The 12500-nt window shown below is 36.6% G+C and overlaps 1 pseudogene; it reads right to left on the bottom strand.

Moving 5' to 3' along the window:
- Positions 1 to 3785: 3785 nt before the first annotated feature.
- On the bottom strand, positions 3786 to 12473 carry LOC119614564 (annotated as a pseudogene).
- Positions 12474 to 12500: the final 27 nt, after the last annotated feature.

Below are 12500 nucleotides of genomic sequence, written 5' to 3'. Positions count from 1 at the left end.
ACCATTATTTCCCTAAATAATGTCAATTTTATATACAAATTATGGTATTTCCGTAAATAATTGAAATTTTATACAGAAATTGTATTATTTCCGTAAATAATAGATATTTTATATAGAAATTGTAGCATTTCCATAAATAATGTCCATTTTATATAAAGAATCGTATTATTTCCATAAATAATGTAAACTTTGTGTACAAATTGTAGTATTTCCGTAAATAATTGAAATTTTATATAGAAAATTGCATTATTTCCATAAATAATGTCAATATTATATACAAATTATGGTATTTCCGTAAATAATTGAAATTTTATACAGAAATTGTAGTATTTCCGTAAATAATAGAAATTTTATATAGAAATTGTAGCATTTCCATAAATAATGTTCATTTTATATAAATAAAAATCCTATTATTTCCATAAATAATTAACATTTTATGTACAAATTGTAGTATTTCCGTAAATAATTGAAATTATCTAATACAGAAATTGTAGTATTTCCATAAATAATACAAATTTTTACATAGAAAATTCAAGTATTTCCATAAATAATGCTCATTGTTTTATAGAAAATTACACTTTTTCCATAAATAATACAAATTTTTTGATACAAAATTCGAGTATTTCCATCAATAGTGCAACTTATACAAACAATTTTACATAAAAACTACAAATTTCTTAACAAAATTCCATAATTTTTACCATTTTTAAGCAATTTTTACAAAAATTTTCCCCCAAAAATTTGCTTTTAAAACTTTTTTTTTCGTTTTTTTTCTAAGTCGATGACAGAAAAATTTTGCCACTTAAATTAAATTTTCATTTTATACATTCGCACATTAATCTATAATATGCTCATGTATTTTTTTTATTAAATCTTAAAAAAACATCTTATTACAAGATGTTTTTCTATTTCTTAATCCAATTCGATTCTATAATACTATTCAAAAATATATTATATTTATATAATATATATTATGATTATATCATATATAATCCATAATCCATATATAATATATTTTATATAATATATATTATATATGTTGTATATGATGATTATTTAAAATATCATCATCATATACATCATATATATATATATAGTATATAAAATATATTATACATGGATTATGGATTATATATCATATAATCATAATATATATTGTATAAATATAATATATTTTTGAATAGTAGAATCGTCAAGCTAAGGATGAGTATCAGTGGATCGCAGTATGACAGCTGACTCTACCACTAACAACACCTTGCCCTTTTCTATTCAAAAATAATGTTATTATAAGTAGCTAGCGCGGCGTGCAAGTGATAATATCCTCCTGCACTTGCTATGCTACAATAAATAACATTTTTGTGAATAAATGAAGAATTGTTCTTCACATTGATAGGAATTGCCAAAATATTGACTTATTAGATTAGTAAAACTAATCTGTCTGTCTGTCTTACGAAACCCAGCTCGCGTTCCCTTGAACACATTCCAACGCTTGATGAATGAAATTTTCTTTCACATCAAAGTAAACCCAGCTCGCGTTCCCTTGAACAATCCAACGCTATATATCAATTGAGTTTTGCTTCACAATTATAGACATTTTCAAAAAGTCTTTCAATTCTTAGAGTAGTAAAACTAATCTGTCTTACATTCCCTTGAACAATCCAACGCTATATAAATGAGTTTTGTTGATAGAAATTTTCAAAAAGTCTTTCATTCTTAGAGTAGTAAAACTTATCTGTCTTACACTCCCTTGAACAATCCAACGCTATATAAATGAGTTTTGTTGATAGAAATTTTCAAAAAGTCTTTCATTCTTAGAGTAGTAAAACTTATCTGTCTTACATTCCCTTGAACAATCCAACGCTATATAAATGAGTTTTGTTGATAGAAATTTTCAAAAAGTCTTTCATTCTTAGAGTAGTAAAACTTATCTGTCTTACACTCCCTTGAACAATCCAACGCTATATAAATGAGTTTTGTTGATAGAAATTTTCAAAAAGTCTTTCATTCTTAGAGTAGTAAAACTTATCTGTCTTACATTCCCTTGAACAATCCAACGCTATATAAATGAGTTTTGTTGATAGAAATTTTCAAAAAGTCTTTCATTCTTAGAGTAGTAAAACTAATCTGTCTTACATTCCCTTGAACAATCCAACGCTATATAAATTGAGTTTTGTTTCACAATGATAGAAATTGTTAAAAAGTCTTTCATTCTTAGAGTAGTAAAACTAATCTGTCTTACGTTCCCTTGAAACAATCCAACGCTTGATTAATGAAATTTTGTTTCACAATGATATGAAATGCCGACATCGAAGTAAACCCAGCTCGCGTTCCCTTGAACAATCCAACGCTTGATGAATGAATTTTTCTTCACAATGATAGAAATTAGCAAATAGTCTTTCATTCTTAGAGTAATACAACTAATCTGTATGTCTTACGAAACCCAGCTCGCGTTCCCTTGAACAATCCAACGCTTGATAAATGAATTATGTTTCACAATGATATGAGGTAAACCCAGCTCGCGTTCCCTTGAACAATCCAACGTTTGATGAATGATTTTTGCTTCACAATGATAGGAATTGCCGACATCGAATTCTATAATCCAACGATTGTTGAATAAAGTTTTCTTCACAATGATAGTAGATCCATGTTATTTTTTAACATTTCTGACATCTCTTGTTAAATACACATTACTTTAAACCAAAATAATTTATAAGTTTCCTTAGAGATGAGTAAGTACAAGTTCTCCGCCAATTAGGTTTTTTAAAAGTTTAAAAAAATCATAACTTTTTCAAAAATTACTTTTTTTTAAAATTTCTTTTTGATTAATAATCATATCGATTAGATCTATATTATTAACATTAAGATAAAAAAATCAATATGAAAATAAAGAAAATCAATAAAAATTTTTTTTTTCGTCATTTCCATCAATAAAGAAAATCATATGTTGATAACAATAAAAAAAAAAACTCCAACAGCTACATAAATTTTTATTTTTGTCCGTCGCCACTTTATTATATTAGTGTGCAATAGCAATAGCATTTCATATTTTGAAATATCTATAGATAAATCAATAAATTGAATTAAAAATTTATCTTTGGCAATAGAGCAATTTTGTATTTGTTCATATTTTGACATATGTATTAGATATAACTCCAAAAATTGTCATTAACATTTAGCGTTTCATATTTTTATATATCAATAAATTTATCAATATTATTGTTATATTTTCATATATATTTTCTTTTTCTTTACTATTTTTTCTTAAGTTTTTTTTTCTAAGTCCTTTTCTTATTTTTAATATATTATTTATATATGTAATTAATATGAAATGTACATATGTATATTATATCAACTTAGAAAAAAATCTTATTATGTATATATTATATTAATACATATGTTATATCACAACTTATTCTAATTATGTGTATTAATATATAATATACATATATGTATATATTATATCAACTTAGAAAAAAATCTTATTAATAATATATTTATTTAAATATTATATATGTATATTATAATATATATAATATACATATATCATTTTATCAACTTGAAAACCAACATCTTATTATAAATATATTATTTAAATATTATTTTCTTTTATTATTTATATATGTATATTAATATATAATATACATACATATAATTTTTTCAATTTTAAAAAAAACATCTTATTACAAGATGTTTTCTTTTTTAAATTAATTCGATTGTATTCAAAAATATCTGTTATAATAATTGATGATATATAATCATAAATATTATAAATGTAATATAATTGATCGAATCGTCAAGCTAAGGATGAGCTTCAGTGGATCGCAGTATGGCAGCTGCTCTACCACTTACAACACCTTGCCCGTTACAAAAGTCGTTTACAATTGATTCTAGGCATCGTCATTGTATTAAATAATGTTTTTATAAGTAGCTAGCGCGGCGTACAGGTGATAATATCCTCCTGCACTTGCTATGCTACGAATAACATTGGCATCACATCCATTGTCGTTTACCAAAGGCAAACTTTAAATGGTTTAAGAGCCATACAACGCAATTGCCCCATTTTTATCATTGCAGTCCAGCTTGGATACGACCTTAGAGGCGTTCAGGCATAATCCAACGGACGTAGCGTCATACCACTGTTCGCTCGAACAAGTATTGTGCCATAGGTCCGTACCTGCGGTTCCTCTCGTACTACGCAGGAATGCTGTCGCAACAACATATTGTCATTAGTAGGGTAAAACTAACCTGTCTCACGACGGTCTAAACCCAGCTCACGTTCCCTTGCATGGGTGAACAATCCAACGCTTGGTGAATTTTGCTTCACAATGATAGGAAGAGCCGACATCGAAGGATCAAAAAGCGACGTCGCTATGAACGCTTGGCCGCCACAAGCCAGTTATCCCTGTGGTAACTTTTCTGACACCTCTTGTTAAAAACTCCTTAAACCAAAAGGATCGATAGGCCGAGCTTTTGCTGTCCCTGTGTGTACTGAACACCGAGATCAAGTCAGCATTTGCCCTTTTGCTCTATGTGTGGTTTCTGTCCGCACTGAGCTGGCCTTGGGACACCTCCGTTATTATTTGAGAGATGTACCGCCCCAGTCAAACTCCCTACCTGGCAATGTCCTTGAATTGGATCATACCTGAGTATTGGGAGTTATACCAAATTTTAAATATTAACAATAGCACCGAAATGCCATTATTTCATCAAGATTTGTTTACAATTATATAACAAACTCTTAGTACTTTGATCAAGAAGCTTGCATCAAAACCCAATACCATAAGATATATAAATATATCCGTAAAATGGCTAAGAATTGATACACGTTCCACTTAATCAAGTAAGTAAGGAAACAATAAGAGTAGTGGTATTTCATTGTTGATAAAAGCCCCGAAAGACAATTATCTCCCACTTATTCTACACCTCTTATGTCTCCTTACACTGCCAGATTAGAGTCAAGCTCAACAGGGTCTTCTTTCCCCGCTAATTATTCCAAGCCCGTTCCCTTGGCTGTGGTTTCGCTAGATAGTCAACCACACTACTAAGGCTCTGTTGATTCGGCAACAGCACCTAGGGGACGTAATTGGTAGTCCGAAAAACACAGATTATATTAATTGACAAGACTTTATTTCAGTGGTCACAGACACCCACTGTGATAAGTTGAGCATACACTCAACCATGTTGGAAAATCGCTTCAAAATTAAAGAAAGGGCAGTGACGACTTCGCACTCCATTGGCTAGATAGACCGTAGTCTAACTCTCATTCATCATTCATCGTTCATCTTACATCTGTACCCATTTATCACACATCCGTCAAATCCATCAATCACTCCATTCTCTTTATAGAATTCAAAGTAGACATCAGAAACATCGTTCATCTTCGTTTACCAATTCTTCGCATTATCAGCTCAATTCCAACATTTTATTAATCCACAGTCATGCTCTGCAATTTGTACCGCTCCTTGCATCTAGGAACGATAACAGAAATGTATCTTGAAAATTTATATTTCACCGTGTATCAGTCTTTTAACCAAGCACCCCTTCCTGCGATTTAGGTTTAAACCACAGCCACTACGTGGATCCCGAAGGAACCTCAACCAACTGACCAGCCAGGACATAGTCCTGCGGGCAACTGGCCACCCGTAGTACCAGATTATGTGGTGCTCTGGTTAGACCTCTTTTCGATTTATGCAAGGACTAGGCCAGGCAGTAAATCGTCAACACCAATTTATAGTCCCGGAAGACTACAGGTATTGGTAGCACCTATCTACCCCCGGATTGCAATACACCAAGATGCGGTCTGAACATCAAGGAAACATGCCCGGGGGGGCAGTAGATAGGGACAGTAGAATCTCGTTAATCCATTCATGCGCGTCACTAATTAGATGACGAGGCATTTGGCTATTTTTTTTTTTTTTTTTTTTTGACGAACGATCCCACCAATCACACACCCACTCCTCCCCGATCAAGGAGTGACCAGGCCCCACGTACGAAGGGCGGTGCCCGTACTAACTTAGCCCGAGCTAAGCAGAAACGTCCTACAAAAAACTTAAGCCTGATAACCGCAGGCTGCACGTAAACTACTTTAATGTCTAAGGAAATAAAAAAAATTAATTCTGCAAACCCCTCAATTGAGAGGCCTGCAGAGTCTAATCTACCGGATGCCACTCTAACCGATACCCGATCTCAAACTGCGCGGATCCATGAATCTACGATGCGAAATAATACCTCCTATCATAACCCTAGTACTAATAATAGCGGTGTCACTTTTTCTAATTAACCCCCAATCTAATAACCTATCAACTGATTCCCTACACCAAATACCTCTCCAATTTAACGTAATTGCACCGAAGTGCAATTGGTCACGTCCGTAAAGATCCGTCAAGGCCCTAATCACGCCCTGATTATTGTATTTGTTCGTCTTCTCTCTATGCATTTCAGACATAACACGACCATCTGTGACAACCTGTGCATCGAGCACGTAGATCTTTTCCCCTTTGTAAGCCACTATATCCGGAATCCGAATACCATCGATTGTTTGCAAACGTCCTTCTACTACTGTCGTGAAACCCTTACCCCTTAAACTTCTGTCCACATACTTAACTACACTGTCATGTCTCTTCGTCCGATCAGCCCTAGTTTTATAACATCCCTGAACTATATGATTAAGAGTCTCTTGAGCTTCACAGCCCGCACGGCACCTTCGATTGGATGTCCTACCACGGGAACATCTCGACCGGGTGGGGAGCGCGTTAATGCGTAACTTTATACAATTTATAAAGTCCCTACCAGACAGAAGCCTGGTAGGCTCTCTCACCCAACGGTGGGCTTGTTTGTGGTCTTTACTTTGTAATAGACCACGCCCATCGAAGGAGTCATACAGCCGCTTGGCCCAATAGGCTCTCATATCCCCCTTACTCAGGATCCTAGTATCTCCTGCCAAAAGTCTTCTTTCTACTTTGGCGACCTCCGCAGCAACGAAAGTGTCTGCGGACACAATTCCACTATCTAGTGGTAATTGTAAATTCCGCAGACGCTCAAGTCGTAATAGAGGTGCCTGCCACCTGAGTGCGACTAGACCCAAGCCGCCGTCTTCAACCAACGCATAGAAGAAAGCGACAGGGACATCGTCTGGCAGACTTAGCCATTTTCGTACGTAATGCCTAATCGTTACGATCGATTCCATTTAGACAACCAAGCATGACGTTCCCGAGGGTCAGTACATGATAAAGTTGTGGAATCAATATAGTTCGTAGCGCAAACAATCTTTGTTGTGGCTTTAAGGGTGCTCTAGTGAGCCGATCTAACTTCACAATAAGGTCCTTCTTCAGATCCACCTTCGATTTCCCATCAGCAGTAAATGTTACACCTAAGTACCTTCCACTCGTCGGTCCTCTTAAGAGCTGATATAGAGCGACCTGCTATCTTGAACTCCTGTTGAACTACGACAGATTTCTTCTGTTTGGGCTGTCCTTTATGGACACAGAGAGACATTTGGCGCTGTTCAAGCCGGAGTCCACATGACAGAAGGAATTCGCTCGTTATATCAAGCAATTTTTGAAGACCTAACGGAGTTAGAGGCCCAGATTACAAGGTCGTCAGCAAAAGCGGCAATATTCGTCATTTGATTACCTATCCTGCATCCGAGTTCTACTGGAAGTTTACGGATCAGTCTGTCCACAACTAGATTGAACAGTACTGGAGATAGGGATCTCCCTTGTTTTACCCCTCTGCCGGGTAAAACTAATTGATCCGACTCCCAAGTATCACCCGCGAAAGTGATGCCTGATGTTTCATACAAATGACTTATGTAGTCGACAAGCTCCTGCGGCAAGCCGTACGATTTTAGTGTTCCTAAAATTGCCTTATGGGACACTGAGTCAAACGCTTTACTGACGTCCAATACTGCTATGTGACAGGACTCGAAATTCTGATGATGGACCCTGAGAAGTAGGTCGATCATGGTCGTGTTATCGGCACATCCATCCGTAGGCATGAAACCTTTCTGCCTGCGTTCGAAATTAATGCACTTAGATATTCTCTTCGCCAGGATAGAATGAAGCCACCGAAGGAGAATTGAAGATAGGGTTATGGGTCGGTAATCTTCAGGAAGCGAGGGCTCTTGCTTCTTCGGTATGAAGATTGTCCTGGCCACACGGAATCTTCTAGGTATCTTACCACACCACATCATCAGGTTAAATATTCGAACCAACATGTTTGTTGGAATAGACCTGATTTGCCTCGATGTGATCCCATCCGCTCCGGGCGAGGTGGTAAGAGAAGGCTCGGACCCCTTAATCTCATCATGCTCTATGGGGTACCAAGGATTCCCAAGAAGGTACCTAGAAAGATTTTCACATTGTGGCCCCACTTCTTCCCTATGTTCAAAGACTGCCTTCCAGTAGGGCTCCATTATATCTCTGGGCGGTTGTGAGCAACTCTCAGTGCCGTCTAAAATACTCTTTATACATCGGCCACTGTGTCTGCGAAAATTTCGCTGGACCTTGGCATATTCATGTCTACGCCTCTTACGTCTATTTGTGAACGTAGGAGGTGGTCGGGGTAAGACCTGCCGTCGGGTTCTGAGGCGTGGTGGAAATACCTCATCTAAGTAACCCGACAGTCTGTGTAGAACATGATCCTTATCGTTCTCATTGACGCTGCGTACAATAGAGTTCAGATAAGGTGCACAGTGACTGTCAGTATCTAGATCATCTAGACTGAGCAGAAAGGTCTTGATAGGATCTTCCACTATAGGAAGAGGTCCATCTAGATGGGTGTTCCACTATAGGAGCTACCTCATCGACGACTTCAGATGATTCCATGATCGCGTCCTGGTTGGGTACCCATGCACTCGCATATTAGTTTGTCCTTCAGTAGAAGCTAAACGGTCGAGATAGGTTCGGACTTTAACCTTATATTCATCTCGCTGTCTCATCTTTTTAATAGCTTCTACCTGTGCGATGCACGAACCGCTCACGTAGAGCATGGTTCATGAAGCGAACGCCACCTTTATGGATCAGTTCAGCTTCGGTACATGCCAGTAACGATATTTCTTCATCATTCCATCGTGCCTTTTTATCCGATCTGGTATTCATCTGATCGGATACATCCGGATGTGCACGTCTGATGTGGACGCCTAGACCCGACTTAGTCGAGAATGAGCGACCACATACGACACAGAGATGTGGAGTATCAGTCATACCGCTAGCCCCGACTGAAACTCCACTGTCTCCACCTGCCTGCTCAGGTGTATTTAGATTAAGATGATTAGAATTAGAATTAGAATTACTGTCCCCTAATCGAGACATTGGGTTGGATGTAGTGGAATTGAAAATGTTGACTCTGGTACCTGTCACACTACTTTCTTCAGGTACAGAGGATAAATTCATACTTCCCAATGTTTCTCTAATAGCTCGCTCTCTTAGATTCATGGATGTACCGGGAGTACTATCCAACCTTCCGTCCAAATCGGTACGCCGTGCTGATACACGACGATTTAAATTTATATTATTATTTTCATTTTCATTATTAGCGCCGATTTAAAAGAGTCGAAGGGGGTGGCAACCCCAGGGACCCGTAAGCCTTGACATTTAGCCGTTAAGAAGTGTTTTAGTTTCCTAATGAAATAAGCTGGGAACACGCATCAGGGTGGGTGATACAAGTCCGCTTAATGCGGTTTCCAGCGAATTTCATAGTTAACTATGTATACAATCAAGACCTTCTCTGCATGTTCAGTAATGATTGTATACTCCACTTCTTAACGTTACCGGTTGGTACCACGAGGAGGTATGTCATAGGCACATGGCGAGTTCTTATAATAAGAGACACACCTTACCAACCTTAAGTCATAGTTACTTACTCCCGCCGTTTACCCGCGCTTACTTGAATTTCTTCACTTTGACATTCAGAGCACTGGGCAGAAATCACATTGTGTCAACACCCGCTAGGGCCATCACAATGCTTTGTTTTAATTAGACAGTCGGATTCCCCAAGTCCGTGCCAGTTCTGAATTGATTGTTAATTGATAGTCGTTATAATTTAAAAGGAATATATCTTGCGATAATTCCCTAAAAATTTTAGCAAGAAAGTTCCACAATTGGCTACGTAACTACTATCCGGGGAACAAGATCCGAAAATCTCTATTTACCCAGAACGAGTACATAAACCATGTTATTGCTTCCCAATCAAGCCCGACTATCTCAATCTTCAGAGCCAATCCTTATCCCGAAGTTACGGATCTAATTTGCCGACTTCCCTTACCTACATTATTCTATCGACTAGAGACTCTTCACCTTGGAGACCAGCTGCGGATATTGGTACGGCCTGTTGAGAAGTTTGCGTGACCCCACCATAAATTTTCAAGGTCCGAGGAGAAAATATCGACACAACAGTAAATGTCATGCTCTTCTAGTCCATCTACCATATCTCTCTTCGAAAGACTTCCATGGTAGTACGACTATAAAACAGAAAAGAAAACTCTTCCGATATCTCTCGACGGCTTCTTTATGGTCGTTCCTGTTGCCAGGATGAGCACAAGGCCCATATTTAATAACAAACGGATACTCAACAGGTTACGGAATTGGAACCGTATTCCCTTTCGTTCAAAATTATTCAAGTGTTTTATTACTTTTTCTTATATATACTTGTATATATTTTACTTATTCATTATAACTTGAAAATTTTCGGCTTTCGCCTTAAACTTAGGACCGACTAACTCGTGATCAACCACTGTTCACACGAAACCCTTCTCCACTTCAGTCCTCCAAGGTCTCATTCGATTATTTGCTACTACCACCAAGATCTGTGCCAATGGCAGCTCCATGCAGGCTTACGCCAAACACTTCTATGCTCACCATTGTACCCTCCTACTCACTAAAGTTTCAAAGTTTAAAATCCAACCGAAATTGAATATAAACCATCTACTTTAGCGGTAATGTATAGGTATACAACTTAAGCGCCATCCATTTTAAGGGCTAGTTGCTTCGGCAGGTGAGTTGTTACACACTCCTTAGCGGATTACGACTTCCATGTCCACCGTCCTGCTGTTTTAAGCAACCAACGCCTTTCATGGTATCTGCATGAGTTGTTAATTTGGGCACCGTAACATTACGTTTGGTTCATCCCACAGCGCCAGTTCTGCTTACCAAAAGTGGCCCACTGGGCACATTATATCACAACCACAACCTTCATACCAAGAAAGGTGAGGTTCTTACCCATTTAAAGTTTGAGAATAGGTTAAGATCGTTTCGACCCTAAGGCCTCTAATCATTCGCTTTACCAGATAAGATTATTTTACATAATTTTTAAATGCACCAGCTATCCTGAGGGAAACTTCGGAGGGAACCAGCTACTAGATGGTTCGATTGGTCTTTCGCCCCTATACTCAATTCTGACAATCGATTTGCACGTCAGAACTGTTTCGGTCTTCCATCAGGGTTTCCCCTGACTTCAACCTGATCAAGTATAGTTCACCATCTTTCGGGTCACAGCATATATGCTCAAGGTACGCTCTAGTTAGAGGTATAAATAATATAAATATTATTATACATAACTGTATAGAACGCCCCGGGATTGAATTAATAGACTATAAATAGGCTAAAAACTAATCCCATTAAAGTTATGTTAATTTCGCTATTAGGTTTTTATTCCCAATAACTTGCAAATATGTTAGACTCCTTGGTCCGTGTTTCAAGACGGGTCCCGAAGGTATCCTGAATCTTTCGCATTGTTAATCATACAAGTGCATATAATGAACATAAAAATCATTGATTAATATGATATTATAAAATATAAATATTTAAGCACTGTATATAATAAATCTATCAACGCTTTATCAAATCAAAAGAATTTATTCGATATTAAATTGCAAGCAAAATAATTTGAATAAACATAATCTAATGATCTTATGATAAATAATGTAAAGTTAATAGATTACAATGTCCTTTATAGAAAAAATGCACACCATTATTATAATATTATAAATATTAAAATCATAATGATGAATTTTCCATAACGGATATTCAGGTTCATCGGGCTTAACCTCTAAGCAGTTTCACGTACTATTTAACTCTCTATTCAGAGTTCTTTTCAACTTTCCCTCACGGTACTTGTTTACTATCGGTCTCATGGTTATATTTAGTTTTAGATGGAGTTTACCACCCACTTAGTGCTGCACTATCAAGCAACACGACTCTTTGGAAATGCCATCTAGTAATCATTAACGTTATACGGGCCTGGCACCCTCTTTGGGTAAATGGCCTCATTTAAGAAGGACTTAAATCGTTAATTTCTCATACTAGAAATTTGACATTCCATACACTGCATCTCACATTTGCCATAAAGACAAAGTGACTTAGTGCTGAACTATTTTCTTTTCGCTCGCCGCTACTAAGAAAATCCTTGTTAGTTTCTTTTCCTCCCCTCATTAATATGCTTAAATTCAGGGGGTAATCCCATATGAGTTGAGGTTGTATAATAAAATAAATTGATAATCTATC

Source organism: Lucilia sericata, unplaced genomic scaffold (assembly GCF_015586225.1).
Source record: "Lucilia sericata isolate MDLA Ls3-8-SP2 unplaced genomic scaffold, ASM1558622v1 Contig003059F_arrow, whole genome shotgun sequence".
Lineage (NCBI taxonomy): Eukaryota > Metazoa > Arthropoda > Insecta > Diptera > Calliphoridae > Lucilia > Lucilia sericata.
The sequence above is the reverse complement of the archived record's forward strand: the minus strand, read 5'-3'. Positions and strand labels throughout refer to the sequence as shown.